The following is a 2,868-nucleotide window of genomic DNA, read 5'->3' as shown; positions in this document are numbered from 1 at the left end:
GCACCTGTTGCCAGGATCGAAACAATCAGGTTGGTTGTTGGTCAAACAAACATGAACAACTGGAAGATGTGTCAGATGGATGTGAAATATGCATTCCTGAATGACCCCTTAGAAGAAGAAGTTCATGTTGCACATGAAGGAGAAGAGCGATCCAAAACGCAGCGGAATTTTAAAAAACTTCTCCTTTAGTGATCCTTACGAATGGACATGATCAGTGATAGAATCATTACCTCTTGTGGCGAAGAATCATAAAGCAATTACCATGAAGATCGACAGCATGTCAGCTATTAATCTGGCGAAGAATCCGATAGCACATGGTCGAAGCAAAGCACATCAAAATGAGGTCCAATCATCTTCGAGAGCAGGTAGCAGATGGGAAGATGAATGTGGATCACTGCAGAACTGAGAAATAGATTGCTTACATCATGACGAAGGGAGTGCATGTCGAAATGTTTAGAAGACTAAGAGCAATGATGAATGTAGATAGCTTAGACACAATGAATTAGGTGGTGAATTGAATTGTAATTCCTTGTGTTAAAGAAGGTTGCTCGACAGAAGCAAGGAAGTGTCGAATCACCTAGTGTGCCGAGTTGTATAAATGTGTCGAAATGTCGAAGCATGTTGCTTCACATAGGATTTCGACTTAGGCCCATCTTAGTAGTGTTATCTATTTTGGACTTTTATAGTTTTGGGTTTTGGCTTAGTGAGCAAGCTAACCTAAATCTATAAATAAAGGGAGTAACCCTTATTCTTGTATGAAGAGAAGAAATAACTCATAACATTGTATTCGCTGAATTTTGCAGTTGCAAAGTGAATAAAGAAGTTTTCCACAGGTTGTGGACAGAGGAAAAACTCTGCAAAAAATATTCTTCTTCTCCAACGTTCTTTTTTTTCTTTCTCGATTGTTCTTTTCTTTTCATTGTCATTGCGTGGTTGATAACAATCTTGTTCATCAAGATTAATAGAAATTCTCCATAGATTGTGATAGATTTCCAATAGATTATCTATTATGTCGTTGTGTAATTCAATTTTATGAAATAATATTGTAAATTATTTTTAATTTTCTATTTTATTTCAATTTTTTTAGTAAAATAATAAAAAAAAACTCAAAACAAAGCAATAGCCACTGTCTGTGGCGCATGCTCCTAGAGGATGCATGCATGCGCCACTTGTAGTGATATCATGTAGATGCATGCACCACTTGGGATGGCGCATATGTATATTGTATCAATGCATGCGCCATTTGTGATGGCTACTCCTCTTACTAGAGTTGTCAAAATGGGCAAGTTCATATGGACCGACTCGAAAAATCATAGGGCTTGGACCTTAAAATTAGAGCCTATATTTTTTAGGTTTTTTTTTTGGCTCAGCCCTAAAAAGTCTGTTGTGTTATTAGAGTTAGCTCGTATGGGTCGTGGGTAGCCCATTAGACCCACATTGCTATAAATTTTTAAAAATATTAATACTCATATTGTCTTACTTCAAAATAACACATTGATTTTTTTCACATCATTAAATTTTTTCTCTATTCTATTCAATCTTTCTCTTTTAAATCTTATATCTTAATATAATCAATATTTTTTCCTCGTATTCTATTAATTTCTTTTATGTTAAATATTCAAGTATTATTTTATACAATTAGACATATGTTATATTTAAAAATACATTATAGTATTTATAAAAAATAATATAGTATTTAAAAATATATTATATTTAAAATAATATAATTTTTAATTTCATTTATAATAAATATTATGAGGTTTTATTTTAATTTTTTATTAGAAAAAATCCGTTTAAGGTCGGGTAGCCCAAAGCCCATCTAGAGTCGGGTTCGGATAGTAATTTTCTAACTCATATTATATTAGGATTTTTTTGACCCAATCCTAAAAAATTAGAGGTCCGTCAGGGTCGGCTCGTTTAAGAGCGGGTAACCCATTTTGACAGCTCTATCTCTTAATTGCATTTTTTTGTTTGAAATCTGGTTAATTTGGTAAATTTTTAAAATGTTGATTATTTTAGTATATAATTTAAAAATGTTGATTATTTAAAAAGATCAAAAATAATATATATTTTTAAATATATAAAATATAGAATTAATTTTATTTGTTTTAAAGTAAAAAATCAATCCTATGTTCTTTGTCTAATAGGATAAAAGTGATAGAATAACTATGCAACTATAGATAAAAGTATTTTTAGTGACAAATATTAAGGCATTATTATGAATGTGTGTCACAATATGGTATTCTTTTAATGAGTTTCTGCTTGTTATGTTCTCCCTTATTTTGGATTGTCCTCTTTATATATTAAGGATTGAATACCGTGTACTCCTTATATTATAATCTTTGTTTATAAAAAAATCTTCGATATAAAGTCTAGAGTAAATATATTTGTGAAAAAAAAAGTTAACAAATATTTAGTGTTTTTTTTTTATTATTTAAAATCAACCTCATTACGTGTATGTTATTAACAAACAATTGCTTACTAATTGCCTTTTTTTTAGTTCGGTTACTTGTTGATAAAGATTATATTTTTTAAATAACATTAACAAAATCTTTTTCTTTTCTAACATAACAATTAATCTCATATTATATCTTAACAAAATCTAAAATTTATATAATATTTTATTTAAACAACATTAAATATTAGTATCTTTAAATATTCTGTTAACAAACTTGTTGTCCTCTGCGTGAATATACAACGGATTGAATTTATATATATATATATATATATATATATATATATATATATATATATATATATATATATATATATATATATATATATATATATATATATATGAAGCAAACCTAGAAACATAGCTACTTTTCAATCAGTAAAAAAAACCCTAGCCACAATATAGCAATAGCG

The sequence above is a fragment of the Lathyrus oleraceus genome, chromosome 2 (assembly GCF_024323335.1).
Source record: "Lathyrus oleraceus cultivar Zhongwan6 chromosome 2, CAAS_Psat_ZW6_1.0, whole genome shotgun sequence".
Taxonomy (NCBI): domain Eukaryota; kingdom Viridiplantae; phylum Streptophyta; class Magnoliopsida; order Fabales; family Fabaceae; genus Lathyrus; species Lathyrus oleraceus.
Note: the sequence above shows the minus strand (reverse complement) of the source record.